Source organism: Camelus bactrianus, chromosome 28 (assembly GCF_048773025.1).
Source record: "Camelus bactrianus isolate YW-2024 breed Bactrian camel chromosome 28, ASM4877302v1, whole genome shotgun sequence".
Lineage (NCBI taxonomy): Eukaryota > Metazoa > Chordata > Mammalia > Artiodactyla > Camelidae > Camelus > Camelus bactrianus.
In genome coordinates this window covers 2,637,568-2,654,152 of record NC_133566.1, presented here as the reverse complement: position 1 = coordinate 2,654,152, position 16,585 = coordinate 2,637,568, and the positions used below count along the sequence as shown (strand labels likewise).

Here is a 16,585-nt window from a genome sequence, read left to right as displayed (position 1 = left end):
TGACAGCTATCCAATTAATGTAAAAAATAAAAAGGAATGAGATAGGTACTTAAATATAAGATTCAAAGCAAAGAAAACAACTGAAATACACATTTTAATTGCTGGAGGGACAACATGGTATCTTAATAACACAATTCAAATCTTTGCCCAAGATACTCATTTTTTGCAACTTTGTGATTAATTTATATATCTGAGTTGTATAGTTGAGATTTGAAGCAGAAGATTGAACTGGGGAAAATACTTCTTGAAACAGCTATAGATTTTGAGTAAACACATAAATAATTCAGTATGTTGGTTATATTAATCAATTAGTCTATATCCATAATTATACTTTGTTTTAGATATGTATGAATACAAATTTAATGCATTGATATTTCTTTATAACTTCATTTTTTATCTGTTCTTTCATGTTCATTGCTTCTGCATTATTTATCTGCTATATTGTTTGTTCATACAAGTTTATTTCTTATAAAGGTGTGCCTTTCATCGTCATGCACGTTTCCCTTTAATTTGGTAAATATCTCCTTTGTCTTGATATTACTTTTGCATTTTCAATATTATTTTTCTTTATATTTGACAGATACAATTTTGCCAACCACTTATTAGTACTTTATTATATTTTCTATCTTAAGATTTAATTTATATTTTAATTTAAATATAAAATTCATTGATATGAATGTATTTCAATATAGTTTTAATGATCATTTTGTTACTTCACAACCGATTGCATATTTTAGTTTTATCTTGAATTTTTAACGTCAAGAAAGTTGACACTGTCATTCCTGTTTTATAAACAGATGTTTGTTTTTATCCTTGATTCCTTGCTTCCCTCAAATCTTCAGCTAAGATCAGTTTATTTTTGTGAAGTATAACCTTTAGAATTCCATCAGTGAGGGCATTTGGGCAGTAAATATTATCAAGTTTTACTTGTTCAAATATATCTATTTTTTATGGACTTTTAAAAAAGATTTTTGTTTGTTTTGTTAATGGAGGTACTGGGGATTGAACCCAGTTTTATATTCCCTTCCACTAAATTCAAAATTATACACTCTGTTTGTTTAATGGTTAACCTATAATTTATATTAAGCATTGTTAACATTTCAACATATAAATTTAATTCAATCTTTTGCTTTCCTTTTAGCTAACAAAGACCTTCGATCAATGTCAATGCATTTACCACTCCAACCTTTTTGCTGTTTTCATGTTTTAAAATTATATTTTATTTAATCACAAGACATTTTATTACTATGAAGTGTGACTTGAATATAGTGTTTACTTGCTTTGTTCATGGATGTCTTTCTTTAATTTCCTTTTTTTGTTCTATTTCAGACTCCCTAGCTAGAATAACATTCCTTCGGCCTAAAGTTAATTCCTTTACAATTCTGTTTAAACTTCCAAAAATTGAGAAGAAAATGGCCAACAAATTAATAGAAACATTAATGATATTTATGTAGTATTTTCACATAAAAATAAATAAATGTGACCCTTAAATATATGAAAAAAGCTTAAACCTATTTTGAAATCCTTTATTATATATAAATCCTTATAATAAAGGATTTCAAAATAATATACTGCAAAAACATTATTCAGCTACCAAATTATCAACAAATGAAATGTCTGACAACATATTCTGTTGGCCAGCCTCTAAATAATGATGCATTCTCAAGCATTGCTGATGGGAATGAAAAATGGTACAACACTATGGAGGGGATTTTGCAATACCTAGTGAAAGTATACACACGGTCATCTTATAAATTCAGGAATCCTATTTCTAATAATCTGTCCAAAGATACAATGGCATGAACATAAAATGTTATATTTCATCTTTATTATACAAAAAAATTAAAAACAAGCATGTGGATGCAAGTAAAAATTCTGCTTTATAATTTTGAACTTGGAATCATGTATATATTTTACATAATTCAAAGTGAAATAAATAAAATAACCTAATATAACAATTATTAAAATTGAAAATAATGAAATGAAACCTATCTGTGTATAAACTTGGTGGCATAATCCCACTATGAGTAATCATATTTGTGCAATAAACCTACAATATTTTGGCTCTGTTGCTAGTAATGTATAGCCTGCAGTTAAAAAACAAACCTTTAGATAAATCTTAAGTTTCACATATTAAACTCATTATTTAAGTATTATGAATATGGCTATGTTGAAGTATTAGTATTCATGTGTGGGTACGTAGATATCAGTAAATTGAAATAAAATGAATTAGTTACTGTGTTCCTTTTAATGTCTTAGGAATTAATTTTTCAAGTGGAAAAGAGGTACAATTATAAAATCTAAGTAGTCAAATAAATTTTACAATGTTGAATTTCAAGGTTCTCTAAAAAATGCATATCTCCAACTTTATTCATTGAAGTGTCCTACAAGCAATGGCAACCCAGAAAGACAAGCACCCCAAACACCCAGATGATAGTCTCTAAATAGAATTCTGTACAATTCTTAACTGTTATCGCCACTAATATTTGAAATATTATAACCTCAAACAATGGCCTCCATTCTATCTCTCCCCTTCTTCTGGAACTCTGACTAGATGGTTGAAACCTCACACTCTGTACCTCTTCATTTATCAGTAGGCTGAGTTAAATGCATCGCTTGAGTTTCCCTGATCTTGATGATTTGAACTTATTGTCTGTAAAGTGGCCAACTTGTAGATAGAAAGTTTCGAACAATTATCTGGTTTTTATTCGCTGTGCACTGACTAGCACCAAGATAACTTTTTAAGAAATCCTGAAATAAGAGATTTATTTTTAACTCTTCCATCCGTCTTCTCTCTGTCCCAGGGCTAATGCCCCACCGCCACGCCCGCCGCCAGACCCCGATCGGTTCCGCTCGGCCCCACTCGCCACAACCCGAGCAGCAGGAGCACGAGCACGAGGGTCCACGCTTCCGGCGGGAGGAGGAGGGGCGCGTACGCACGCGCCGATGCGCCTGCGCAGACGCGGAACAGCCAGAAGCTTGAAGAAGACGGGCGGGAGCCAACTGTTCCCGGACCAGCTCCTGGAGGAGGAACGCGACGTGGGGTCTGGGCCGCCGCTTGCTGCCGCCGCTTGCTGCCGTCGCCGAGCCGGTAAGGGGGCGCATGGTGGGGGCGCGCAGGTCGGGAGCCGGCGAGTGAAGCTTGGGCTGCGCTCGCGGGTAGCGGTGCGTAGGTAAGGCCCGGGCCTCGCGACCCGTTAGGACCCTGAGGTGGGTCGGGGGCCACCGCGTGGTTCGTGGTGCCCACTTCTCCTTCCCGCTCATTATTAGTACGGGCGCCTGTTCGTTGCCGCTTATACCCGGGGTGGGTAGCGGATGCCGCCACCCCAGGAGGTGGGAGGGCACCGGACGGCCAGGGAGCACGTCCGACTGGCCCTCAGGCCATGGCCTGTTCCCAGGAGGCGGGTGCGGTGCTGTCAGGGTGCGGGGCGGCGGCTCGGCGGCAGCGGGGAGAGGGGTCTACCCTTGGGAGCCTGTGAATTTGCTCCCATCTCTCCTGCGTCCTGTCCTGGGGGCAGCTTTTGCTGTCCAGATTTGCAGGGCCTATGTTGCAGGTCATTTCTGCCCCTGGGAGACGAGGAGGTGCTGTCAGGGTGCGGGGGCGGCGGCAGCGACAGCGGGAAATGGGAGCAAATCCCCGCTCTAGCATAGGCAGCCCCAATCCTGCCATTGCTGCTGCTGAGCCCCCCCCCCACCCCCGACCACCACACCCTGCCTACCTCCCAGGAGCAGGCTGACAGGGAGATTCTTTCCAGGAAGCCAGGGCAGCAGAGGCTGCCCCGCAGGCCAGGCAGCGGGGGAGTTGGGAGGAAGTTGACTGGCTCTCCCAGGGCAGCCCCCCTCCTCGCCTCTGCCTCTGCCTCTGCTGCTGCCTGCTGTCCATTCTGGGCGGGGCTGCCCCCTCCCTGCCGGCAGCACCATCAACCACCCAAGGCCCACTGGCGAGTGGTGTGCACCCTGGTACCACCCTGACCCATCAGCTCAGACGAGGCACTGGGTGGTGGGGGGAGAAGTGGGGTGGAGTAGGGGTGGGGGCAGGGCGCCCGGGCGAGAATTGGCACTGCCTCCAACCCCCGCCCGGGCCCAGGAGCCTGGGACACAGGGCTGTGTGCCAGCACTCTGCCCGGGATCCCTGGCTGGCTGGCTGTCGCCATGGTGATGGGAGCCCAGACCATCCTGCCCCCGCTGGTTGAGGGGTGAGGGGGGTCAGCTGGGGGTAAGGTTGCACTCCGGGTGTGGGAGGATCCCGCGGTGAGTGGGCACAGGCTGAGGGGTGAGGAATCTCTGGGAGTGGAATTGACCCGGCTGAGGGGTGAGGGGGACCATCTTGGGATGTTGGGGGTCCTGCAGTGAGGCATGAGGGGTGAGCTTGTGGCGTGGGGGCCATAGGTTACTAGCGTGGTGGAGTGTCGGGGCGGGTACCTCGGTGTGAGAGGAAGTCCCGTTTCGGGGGTCCTGTGGGAGACTTGGGGGCTTGGCTGTAGGTGGGGGGGGCATTCACAGGGTTTGGGAGGGAAGGCGAGCAGGGGGAGTGGAGCTAGGGGGTGTGGCCTGGCCCTGAGCTGGTCGTGGTTTTGGTTGTGTCAGGACCGGTAGGTGATGGGATGGGAGTGTTAAGGATGGAGACCCGGTGGGGGCGGGTAAAGGGATGGGCCCCCCCGCCCCACTGCCAGGCCCTTGCCCCCAACCCCCAACCCCCAGCCCGGCGCCAGTCCCCACCTCGCGAAGAACAGGAGTTCCAGCCCGAGCGTCCGCGCTGCGTGCGGGAGGAGGAGGGGCGCGCATGCGCGTGGACGCACAGACGCGCCGACCGGACCCGCCCGGAGCGTGTGAAAGCTGGGCGGGAGCCTAGTGCTCCCGGACCAGCTCCTGGAGGAGGAACGCGGCCTGGGTTATGGGTCGCCGCTTGCTGCCGCCTCCGCTGCCGCCGCCGCCGAGCCGATAAGGGGGCGCTTGGTAGGAGCGCGCAGGTCGGGAGCCGTCGGGTGATTCCTGGGCTGCGCTCGCGTGTAGTGGTGCGTAGGTGAGTCCCGGGCCTCGCGACCCGTTAGGACCCTGAGGTGGATCAGAGCTGAATTAAGTGAATACCTGCAAAGAACTGAAATCTGAACACCACTTTCCTTTCTAGATCTGAGAATGTGATTTATTTTTATTGAAGATAGTCAGTTACAGTGTGTCAGTCTGTGGTCTACAGCTTAATGTCCCGGTCATGCGTATATGTACATATATTCATTTTCATATTCTTCTTCGTTAAAGGTTATTATAGGATATTGAATATAGTTCCATGTGCTATCCAGAAGTAATGTGGGTTTTTTTTTATATCTTTTCCTAAATTAATAGACAATTTTTTTAGAGCAGTTTCAGGTTCACCGCAGAGTTGAGCAGAAAATACAGAGTTCACACATAACCCTCTCCACCCACATATATATACTCACCTACCCTCAACATCCCTCATCAGTGTGGCATATTTGGTATAAGCGATGAACCAAGATGGACACACTATTATAAACCAAAGTCCGTAGTTTACATTAATGTTCACTCTTGATGTTGTACATTTGACAAATGGATAATGACATTTAGCCACTATAGTATCACATAGAAGAGTTTAATCACCCTAAAAATCCCTTGTGCTCCATCTGTTCATTCCTCCCTCCCTCCCTCTCCCTAAACTCCTGGAAACCACGATCTTTTTATTGTTTCTGTAGCTGTTCCTTTTCTAGAATGTCATTTGGTTGGACTCGTACAGTTTGTAGCCTTTTCAGACTCACTTTTTTCATTTAGTAATAGAGTTTTTAAGTTTCTTCCATATCTTTCATGGCTTGATAGCTCATTTTTTTTTTTTTACTGCCCATATATGTTTTAAATTTACATATATGTGCTGTTCATTATTTCTAAGGATGTTTAGAGCTTTAGCTTTTTAAATTTATATAGTTATCAAAGGAATAAAGCCAACCACAAAATAAAAATTATTTAAAAAAGATAGACAGACCTTGCTATTAGCAGCAACATTATTTATGATTGCCAAGATATGGAAGCATCGTAAGTGCACATGAGTAGTTGAATTGATAATGAAGATGCAGCATGTATATATATCTATATCTATATGATGAATGTAATGTAAGAAATATGTATATATATATGTATGTATGTATGTAATGGAATACAACTCACCCATAGAAAAGAAGGATATTTTGTCATTTGCAGCCCTTCATTCACCTTTTTTTTTTTCACCTCAAAAACGAGAATTGTATAACCAGCATGAACATTTCCATTACATCAAAAACATCAAAATACCTAAAAATAAACTTAAGGAAGGAGGTTCCCTATACTCCAAACACCAAAATGACACAAAGAAATGAAAAGATTTCTTGTGCTCCTGGATTGGAAGAATCAACACTATCAAAATGGCCACACTACCCAAAGCAATCCATAGATCCAATGCAACCCCCATCAAAATACTTACAACATTCCTCACAGAACTAGAACAAAGAATTCCAGAATTTATAAGGAACCACAAAAGACCCCGAACAACCAAGGCAATTTTTTGTAGGTCTTTTTTTTTTTTTCCCTCTTTCTTCTTTTTGTTCTCTTTTCTTATGGTTTGATGACGAGAGAAGTTGTAACATCTGTTGTAAAGCTGGTTTTGTGGTGCTGAATTCTTGTAGCTTTTGTTTATCTGTGAACCTTTTGACTTCTCCATCAAGTCTGAACCAGAGCCTTGCTGGATAGAGTGTTCTTGGTTGTAAGTTTACCCCTTTCATCACATTAAATATATCATGCCACTTCTTTCTGTCCTGTAGAGTTTCTGCTGAAAAATCAGCTGATAAACTTATGGGAATTCCCTTGTATGTTATTTGTTGCTTTTCTCTTGCTGATTTTAATATTTTCTCCTTATCCTTAATTGTTGTCAATTTGATGACTATGTGCCTTGGTGTGTTCCTCTTTGTGTTGACCCTATGTGGTCCTCTCTGCTTCCTGGACTTGGGTGACTGTTTCCTTTCCCAAGTTGGGAAAGTTTTCAGTGATTATCTCTCCAAAAATTTTCTCAGGTCCTTTCTCTCTCTCTTCTCTTCCTGGGACCCCTATAATGCAAATATTAGAGCACTTCATGTTGTCCCAGAGTTCTCTTAAACTATCCTCATTTCTTTTCATTCTTTTTTCTTTTTTCTGTTCTGAAGTAGTGATTTCCACTAATCTGTCTTCCAGTTCACTGATCCGTTCTTCTACTTCATTTAGTCTATTCTTGGTTCCTTCTAGTATATTGTTCATTTCAGTGATTTTATTCTTCAACTCTGTTTGGGTATTCTTTATCTTTTCCTACTCTACTAAAAACTTTGCTCTGTGCATCTGTACTCCTCTTGAGTTCTCTGAACATCTTGGCCATCATTACTTTAAACTGTTTCTCAGATAAATTGCCTATCTCCTCATCACTTATTTCTCCTACTGGGAATTTATCTTGTTCCTTGGCCTGGGAGATGTTCCTCTGCCACCCCATCATCTATTTTTCTGTGTGTTTGTGGGCTCCTTCCACAGGCTTTGGGATTGTTGTTTTCTTATTTTTAGTATCTGCCCCTGGTGGGTGATGCTGGACTAGAGGCTTATGCAGGTTTCCTGGCAGGAGGAGCTGGTGCCTGCCCACTGCTGAGTGAAGCCTGGTCCTGGGCCTCTGGTGGGTAGAACTATGTCTAGAGGCCTTTGCAGCTCAGGAAGTCTGCTGATGGGTGGGCCTGTGTTCCCACCCTATATGTTGCTTGGCCTGAGTCTTCCCTCCAGGCTGTTGGGTGGGGCCAGGTCTTGGTGCTAATGATCCGATCAAGATGTCAGCCTCCAGGAAAGCTCATGTAGATGAACACTCCCATAATGTCCATCACCAGCTTTTATGTCCTCTGGGTGAGCCACAGCCATTCCCCACATCCCCAGGAGACCCTCCAAATCCAGCAGGCAGGCCTGGCCCAGGTTCTTACGAAATCACTGCCACTGCCCTTGGACCTGGCGCACGGCGCACGTGAGTTTTCGTGTACACTTCCTAAGTGAATGGAGTTTCCATTTTCCTGAGTCTCGTGGGGCTTCTGGAGCCAAGCTCCACTGGCCTTTGAAACCATTTGTCCTGGGGTCTCCTCCTCTTCCCAATACAAGACCTAGACTGGGGAGCTTGACGTGGGGCTTAGAGCTCTCACTCCTGTGGGAGGGCCTCTGGGACTTCACAAATCTTCAGCTTGTGGGTCACCCCACCCAGGGTGCATGGAGACTGATTATATGGTGAGCACACCCCTCCTACCTTCCTGCTGTGGTTCCCTCTTTATGTTTCCAGTTGCAGAAGATCTTTTTTGCTAGGTTCCAGTCTTTTTTTTTGATGGTTGTTTAGCATTCCATCATGGATTCGTTGTAGTCACGAGGAGAGGCGAGCTCGTGGTCCTACCACTCTACCATCTTGACTGGAAATCTTTTTTATCTTTTTATATATAGTGGTTAACATTTACAAATCTCAAACTCCCAAATTATCCTTTCTGCCCCCTTTCCCCAGGTAACCATAAGATTTGTTTACCTGTGTGCGAGTCTAGTTCTGTTTTATAGATGAGTTCAATAGTGTCTTCTTTTTCCTTTCTTTCTTTCTTTTTTTTTTTTCAGATTACACATATGAGTGATATCATATGATACTTTTCTTATTTAACCATCACTGGAATGAACACACTGCAGCAAATAGTTATCTAATACAGGGGTTGTCATGCTTTGTCTGTAAAGAGCCAAATAGCAAATACTTTCAGCTTTGTGGGTAATACATTTTTTTGTTAGAGCTAGTTACTCTTGAAACATTGTAGCATGAAAACAGCTATAGCTAGTATGTAAACGAATGAGCATGGCTTTATTCCAAAAAAGTGTTATTTATGGACACTGAAATTTGAATTTCTTGATTTTTATGTTTATAAAATATTCTTCTTATGATTTTTTCAACCATTAAAATATGTAAAAGACACTCTTAGTTCATGCTGTACAGAAACAGGCAGTGGGCCAGATTTGGCCTGTGGACTATCATGTGGTCTATCCGTAATATTATATATGGAAAATATGTTCCTGATGAAATTGCTAGAATGCATACTATAGTAGCAATAGTCAAAGATATAATAGGAGAAAAAAAATTCTGCGTGTAGGTTAAATGTACTTACCCTATCCTCAGTTGGGAAAGAAGATACTCTGGCTGGAGCTATTAGTGAAGGTTTATGAAAGTAGAGGCATGGACTTTGAGTGGGAAGTCTTGACAGATGGTAGTTAATCAGTTAATGAATGTGTTTGACATATGAATGAGGGGGAGAATAAATGAGTTCAGTATAAAAATAGGTGAATAGAGTGTGATGTGGAAGGACTCATGTCATAAGGAGGATGAGGACAAAGGACAGAGAAGAAGCAGCCTCTGGGAATTCCCAATTGTTCTGCTGAGCTCAGACAGGGCTTCAAATGCCAAGCAATCAGCAGGACTGTATTTGAAAGGCAAAGAGCGCTACTGAAGACTTTAGGACTATGGATTGCATTATTTCCTGTTCTGTTACTATCAAAGGTAAGCAAAGCCAGACACCAGTTAAAATGGTCAGGACAGATTTTAATCAGTACTATACTATTGCAGTGGGGAAGAGAGCCCAGCATAAAGTGAACTCAGAAACAATTGTCAGCATCCAAGAAGTGGAACATTACAAAGGGGTCCTCAGTGTAAATGCTGATGAGGCCAGCTGGGTCTGCTGGCTGGCAAGTATTGAAGGGAGTTGGAGACAGGGGCTCCATCCTTCCTGGTGATCACATTTCAAAGGCATGGCTTTCAGGTACTTAGGAAAGACACTCTTGAGTTGTAGGAGATACTAGTCTATCTGAAAGGGACAGAGGAAGGAGTCACAGTTGTCAGGCCTTTTTAGTAAATGCTAAGGCAAATGAAATTCTCTTGGCAGCCTTCAGCTTTCTCATACAGGCCCTTTCTGGTTGGGGATTTGTTAGAGTCATTCTAAGGATGTGGCCTTCAGCTATTAGAAAACATGTTAGTGTTTAAGTCTTTTAATGTGAATTGGGTAGGGGTCAGGGATGGGCAAAATCATTTTTGTTGAGAGTCTGTGGGTTTTTTTAGGCCAAGGTTGAGGCCTCATGGAGAAGAGGATTTGGAGGAGCCTGGTGAGAATTTGATCAGGGAGTGAATCTTTGTCCTCCCATGCTGGTTTGTGTATTTGGACATGCATAAACTTCCCTGGGGGTACAGTCAGTCCAGCCTGATTGAGTTTACTGAGAGGTAGCTTGCTTTTGGGTGTGCACTGTTCTCTCCCTTCCTGAAACGCCCTTGTATAGTTTTTGCTTCTGAGGGAAGCCTGCTCACCCTCTAGGCAGCTGTCAAATATCTCTTCCTTTGCGAGGCCCTCCTGCATTTATTTGCATCCCCCTCCTCCCTTCCCCCCATTCAAGCATAATGAATTGCTTTTTCTACTGCATCTCTTGTTGCTAAATCGCATGACCCTTTAAATTTACTTTCTGAAACTATTATGAAATAATAAGCAGGAAAGCACCTGCAGGCAGAGGCGGCATCTCATCTGTCTTGTATCTCAAGTGCATAGTAACACTTTCGAGGGAAGTAGATGATTAATAAATGTTGGTTGACTTTTGACTGATTTTCCTCCTTTGGAATGATGACCTAATTAATATTGATGTGTCAGTTTTGATAGTGTGCTAATTAATTTGGCTTTAAAAAAAATTCCTGCTGTATCTTCCAATGAATGCACAGGCATTGTCTTCCTGCTTCAAGAAATTAATTTAATGTCTTTAATGTTCCAGAGTAAGTATTCATATTTGTGACTGTAATAATGTTTAATCCTATACAGATTGAAGGTGGAATTGGTCCCATGCATTTTCAGTGATAGTTAATTTACTACTTTTTGTTAAGAATAAAGGCAATATGAAAAGGCTACCTACTATAGAATTCCAACTCTGACATTCTGGAAAATGCAAAACTATGGAGACAGTAAAAAGATCAGTGGTTACCAGGTGTTACAGGGAAGGTGGGATGAAGAGGTGGAGCACAGAGATTTTTAGGGCAGTGAAACTATTCTGTGTAATATTATAATGGTGGATACACATCATTGTACATTTGGTGAAACCCGTAGAATGGACAGCACCAAGAGTGAACTCTAACGTAAGCTATGGGCTTTGGGTGGTAATAATAATGTTTCAGTGTAGGTTCACTGATTGTAACAAATGTACCACTCTGGTGTGGAAGGCTCTGTGTGGGTGTGAGTGTGTGTGTATGTGTGTGTGGTAGGGGGTATATGGGAACTCTGTGTACTTTCCACTCCATTTTGCTTTGAACCTAAAACCATTCTAAAAAGTAAACTCTATTTAAAACACATACAAACAAAAAAGGATCTCAAAATTTTGTCAGTAGGGAAATTAATAATCAAATTGTACTATATTCAAACAAGGTTATACTGCACACAGTGAAAATATAAACATACATATCAACAAGAATAAATTCCAAGAACATAGTTTTGGGCAAAAGTTAAAAATTACAAACATGTATTATGATACCATTTATATCATTTTACAATATGAAAAGCAATTCTGTAATTAGCATTAGAATATAGACGTGTAATATTGTTGTGAAAAAGTGCCCTTGAATGAGAAATTGTAAATTCAGCAGAATGGTTACTACTGTTTTGGGGAAGCAAACAGAATAAAATCAGGGCTGGGCACCCACCTGGTTGAATTCACTTATGTATGTAATAATTTGTTTTTTAGCTGAGTGTTGAAACATGGTTTTTTTGTTTTTTTTTTTTTTTTACATTTCGTGCTTTTTTTTTTAACATTTTTTATTGATTTATAATCATTTTACAATGTTGTGTCAAATTCCAGTGTTCAGCACAATTTTTCAGTTATTCATGGACATATACACACTCATTGTCACATTTTTTTCTCTGTGAGTTATCATAACCTTTTGTGTATATTTGCCTGTGCTATACAGTGTAGTCTATTCTACAATTTTGAAATCCCAGTCTATCCCTTCCCACACTCCACCCCCCTGGTAACCACAAGTCTGTGTTCTCTGTCTGTGAGTCTATTTCTGTCCTTTATTTATGCTTTGTTTTTGTTTGTTTTTGTTTTTGTTTTTTAGATTCCACATATGAGCGATCTCATATGGTATTTTTCTTTCTCTTTCTGGCTTACTTCACTTAGAATGACATTCTCCAGGAGCATCCATGTTGTTGCAAATGGCATTATGTTGTCAGTTTTTATGGCTGAGTAGTATTCCATTGTATAAATATACCACATCTTCTTTATCCAGTCACCTGTTGATGGACATTTAGGCTGTTTCCATGTTTTGGCTATTGTAAATAGTGCTGCTATGAACACTGGGGTGCAGGTGTCATCCTGAAGTAGATTTCCTTCTGGATCAATTTTTTAATGTTATTCTGATAGCCCCAGAAAGCATGAGGTCTACTAGAAATGAATATTTTAGACTTTTACTATTAACCCTATGCTTGCATAATACTTTTTTTTTCTCAAAGACTTTCACATTTATTACCTCATTTGAGAGCCTTTGCTGCTTGTTCAATGGCCTTTTCATTAAATCACATCATCTCTCTAATAACTTTTTCATTCCTCTTGTGACTGAAAAGTACACCTTAATTGTAACCATAAATAATTCTATGTGTTATTATTGTGCTAGATAGAATATTGATTATTGAGCATAAAGGCTTAAAAATTCAAAGATGGCATATGATACAAATATAGATCTACTACCAAGCTGTATCTATGCTGTCCAGGTTTTCCCTCACAATTAGAGCTGTCCCTTCAGCAATAGCTTTGTAACTACTGACCCTAAAACCGCATAAGCTGACCTCAAATAAACTCTGTAACAGTGTAAAATGCATGCGTCCATATTTGCCTTTTTTATGTTTTGGAAAATTTGAAGATTGGAATAGAAAACACCCAATACTGTAGCAAAATAAACAGGGAAATTATGAAGATGTATAAAATAACACAAGGTAACAGTAACTCAAGACAACTAAATTCTTTCAATCGTGGATTATTCTTTTCAAATAGCTCAAAGCATCTCTTCTGTGTCCAGACTTTTGTATTACTTAATCACATAAGTAATTACTTAACTAATTACTTGAACGTGAAGGTTGAATGTCAGAGGTAACAGAAGTGGTCAGTTTAATAGGAGCAAATTTATCCTGGAGGCATGAGTCTAAGAAGTATGGTTATCCTGATAAAGAATTGCTAGCTTCCCAATGAAGAGGCTTGCTCATCTTCTGCCAGTACATCGTATCGTTCAGTGACAGAGGCTGGGAACAAGGCGGCAGGGGAAAGATGAGGCTGGAGCTTTGGCAAGGAGGAGAGAAAATATTACAAAATGCACCTTGTAAAGCCCTGTATGAACTATGTGTTGTCATCCATATGAAGGAAGAAGTCACTGGAGAGTTTTAGTTTTATTAAAGGAGTGAGAGATGTTTAGGTTTTAGGGGAAAAATCCTGTTTGATTCACTGTTACTGCAATACAAGTAGACAAGTTTAGAACAGAGATGCCAGTCAAGTGTATGTTCAGAGTTACGGAGGAAACAGGTGATGTGGTCTGAACCTTTATGGCATGTGGTGTGGGGCCGGAAGGAGTAGAGAAGTAGGTAAATTCTAGCAAGAAGGGTCAGAAGGATATGCACTATTCACATGAACTGGAGTGCATGAGAAAGAGCTGTCCTGGGAGTCAAAAGGATATTAATAAACCTCTGGAAATGGATTATATACCACAGCAATTTGAGAAAAGAACTAAGAACTGGTTTTTGAAAAATATCAACACTTAGGAAAGGCAGAAGGAAATAAACAGACAGCCCAAATGAGGAGATAGGAAAAAAAAAAAAACCTAAGAGAAGAGTCATATAATTGGAGTTAAGAGAAAAGAATAGTTCATGAAGGTGGGAGGAGGCGATGGTGTCGGTGTAGTACCCGTTCATGTGAGAGGAAAAAAATAACAAACACACAAACTGGGAAGTGCCTGTCAGTTTTAGCAAAAAGGAGGTCATTGGTGACCTTGGGAATAGCAGTTTTAGTGGAGTCTTGTGGGAAGAATACAGATTAGCAGGGGTTTAGGAATGAATTAGAAGTAAATTAGGGGAGACAAAACTGAAGCAACTAATGTGAAGGGAGAAAGAGAGGGAGTTAAGTAGAGGGGACAACTGGTGTCTGCCAAGAGCTCTGGACTGATGTATGTGCTGTCAAGAGCTCTGACTGTGTACCCAAGAACTGTCAGCATGAACTGGGACTTATGCTTACATATACTGTTTACCAGACACAGATTGGTGCCTATTTTGCATTTAGAGTGATACTTAAACCACAGCAGCGTGCTGACTCAGCAAAGTGATTCATACTTGATGGAGAGTTGCCCTCAAGTGTGCACACAAAGTGCCACATTAGGCGCCCAGTCATTCTTCAATAAACATTCACCTGACACGGTTAAAGGACCGGGTCTATTCATCTTAGGTTGCCTATCGCTTTGTGAAAATCAATTTGCATCTTTGGTTTTCTTTGCTTGTAATTTTTTTTCCCAAGTGATGTGTCTCTAGCCGTGTAAGTGTTGGTTTGTAAACTGCTCTCTTACACAGAGGAATGGGAGAGAGTGAAGAAAGAGTCAGACCACTCCAGATTGGTAGTGGCAGTTTTAATAAGCAAGGGAACTTACTTACACGGCTTGTCTTGGGTGGCCATAAGACACGTAGATCTCCGTTCTCACCTGCCAGAATCTTACGCGTTTGTATAAAAGCCTTAACTGGGCTGAGTCTTGTATATCGTCTGAATGGACTCAGCACCACAGTGCTCTCAAGGCTGCATCTTTGGGCCGGTGCTAACTAGGGAAGGCAAGTGAATGCACACTCCAAGGACAGGGGAGGCGATGAGGAGCCTCTGATTGTCTGGGTCCCGCTTGAGGGTCAGCTGGCAGTCATGTCCTCTCGATGACCTCCTCCAACACTTTACCCCTCAGGATCGGCTCTTACACTTGTGTATGGCCCCCTCTTCCGCCGTGTGCCCTGAGCTGTCAGCAGGGGCTTTTGCTAGCACGGAGGTGGCTCAGTTTGTAGAACTGTCTGGCTGTCTTGGAGGCAGACGTCACGGCAACAGTGTAGACACACTAAGAGTAAGCACATCTAGGTAAAGACTGTCAGACTAAGCACCGACATTGTTCCTCCAAGAGCCCCACGACCCAAACCGCTGACTTACTAAGTCTCTTAGGCTGGGGGTCAGACCACTCATGGCATTTATTTGGATTTTCATGTGGTTTATAAAGATGATACATTAGCAGACTTATCAGGCATGAACAGATAATATTCTCTTTGGATAATGGCACAGGTGCCCCCTTGTGAGGTAGTAATAATGTCCAAGGCCATTTTATTTAGGAGGAAAGCTTTTTTTTTTTTTTTTTTAACTAGTGACATCTCAATGTGCAGTGTGAGCAGGCTTTGTTGGCTGTCACTTGAGGCTTGCTGAGGGAGGTTAGTAAAGGCTTGCTTGTGGTCGGAAATGTCCTGCAGGCCAACGGAGGGGACCAAAACAGCAGCTAAATGATTGTACCAGTGGAGAACTGAATATGTCCACCTGTCCTTGAGGAGAGGGCGGTTGGCAGCTTTAGGAACTTGACTTGGTTGTGCATATTATAAATGTTGGCCGGTGGAGGCAGGACTGTTGATCAGGCCGGGACCTTCATTTTCTCCTCTCTTTCAGTAGTGCATGTTCCAAGTTTCCAGTGTAATGCATTTTAACTGGTCTGGCTTGCAGCAGGACAATGGGATACCAGTGAAGAATGAGTGGTTTCCTCTCACCCGGGGGTGCAAAGTAACTCACTCATCTTACTGGGATGTCTTGTCATAAATTCCAGTGGATAATGTCTCTCAGGCAGGGTGGGGCTTGGTGTTTTCAGCAGCATAGCACGTTGATCCATGGTCAGAGTTGGGGCAATGTCTGTTTTTGGATGATTTCCATACCTTTATGGCAGTGGATGTTTTGGCAGGGGCCCCCAGTCTGGCATATGGTTCAACAGGTCCCACTGGCTGATCATTCAGATGTACTAAAGCCTGGGACAGTACTTTAGTCTACTTGGCCAAAGTGCCTGTACCTGTTATTAATTCAGTCTGCTGCTTTAAGAGTCCATTTTTCTTTGCACTAACCCTACTGCTTGCAAATTACAGGAGAGATGGAACCTCCATTCAGTGTCATGTTTTTCTGCCCTATCTTGCGTATTATGACCTTTGAAACGTGACCCCAGATTATTGTCTATTTGATGAAGTTTTCTGTACATAGTACTTAGCAAGTCTAGTCTTGTAGTAGTGGTAGCCTGGTTTGTGTGGCAACAGGGGAAAGTTTGCGTTAAGTCAGATACGGCGGCTCACCCTAAACTTTGCACACAAACCAGGGCATGTTTAGAACCCTCCATCAGAGAACAGAGGACAATCTATTCAATATGCCAGTCCCTCTCCAGTTGGGAACTCCAATGAATAGCCATACTCCTTTGGCAGTTATCTTGTATGTTGTTTAGAACACACAGGGCATGCTGTTACTGCATTAACCAAGA

The 16,585-nt window shown here is 42.0% G+C and overlaps 1 protein-coding gene across 3 annotated transcripts in view; it reads left to right on the top strand.

Moving 5' to 3' along the window:
• Nucleotides 1-2,900: 2,900 nt before the first annotated feature.
• LOC141575415 (uncharacterized) overlaps nucleotides 2,901-16,585 on the top strand; it is a 136,065-nt gene continuing 122,380 nt past the window's right edge. The window contains exon 1 of one of the 3 annotated variants that reach the window (XR_012502959.1): nucleotides 2,901-3,091. The gene's annotated coding sequence lies outside the window, so the exon portion shown is untranslated. The remainder of the gene's footprint in view (nucleotides 3,092-16,585) is intronic. The other 2 variants (XR_012502961.1, XR_012502960.1) reach the window with 2 other exon arrangements.